General features: G+C 64.1%; 1 protein-coding gene across 1 annotated transcript in view; it reads left to right on the forward strand.

Annotated features, from left to right (window-relative positions):
* Positions 1-807, forward strand: part of SBF1 (SET binding factor 1) — a gene marked incomplete at both ends in the record, with an annotated part of 107,510 nt that overhangs the window by 821 nt on the left and 105,882 nt on the right. The gene's annotated exons all lie outside the window — the stretch shown is intronic.

Consider the following 807-nt stretch of genomic DNA (forward strand, 5'->3'; position numbering starts at 1 on the left):
GCAGATCAGGTCCCTCCCAGCCCCCTGGCCCATCCCACCGCCCCCAGCCCGGCCCTGCGGAGCCGCTCCCAGTTCCTGGCTCCCAGTTCCTGGTCGCATCCCGGGGCAGCCCTGGGGACACGTCCTGCCCCTGGAGGCTGCAGGGCCGGGGCAGGGAAGGAGGACATGCCAGAGCTGCTGGGGCTCCCCACAAACCAGCTCGGAGCTGGTGGATGGAGCTGGGATTGTTCTCATGCTGCTTCCCTGGAGTGGAGGTTCCCAAACCCTGCCCTGCTGCAGGGGCTGTGAGGGAGGAGCTGGAGCTCTGCTGCTGGGTCGGGCTGCTGGTTCTCCAGACCCTTTTCACCCCAAAACTGAGGCTCCCTCTCCACTCCCTTCTCCTCCCCCTGCAGTTCTTCCCAGTTTCCAGCTGAAGTTTCAGTGGGGAATGAAGCCCAGAGACAGTTGGGGCTTTAGAGGTTTCCTGATGGTGCTGGGACTGTCCTCACCCTGCTCCTCCTGCCAGGACCTTTGCTGTGCCAGGAGGTGTCACAGAACCACAGAACCTCTCTGGGTGGAAAGACCTTTGAGATCCTCCAGCCCAACCCTTCCCCAGCCCTGCCCAGTCCCCACTGCCCCGTGTCCCTCAGCACCATCTGCAGGGCTTGGAAACCCCCCCAGGGATGGGGACTCCCCCCCTGCCCTGGGCAGCCTGGGCCAGGCCCTGACAACCCTTGCCAGGCAGGAATTGTTCCCCAGATCCAACCTCAACCTCCCCTGGCACAACTTGAGGCCGTTCCCTCTTGTCCTGTCCCTTGTTCCTGGGGA

The sequence above is a fragment of the Chaetura pelagica genome, unplaced genomic scaffold, assembly GCF_000747805.2.
Source record: "Chaetura pelagica isolate M959 unplaced genomic scaffold, ChaPel_1.0 scaffold951, whole genome shotgun sequence".
NCBI classification, from domain to species: Eukaryota; Metazoa; Chordata; class Aves; order Apodiformes; family Apodidae; genus Chaetura; species Chaetura pelagica.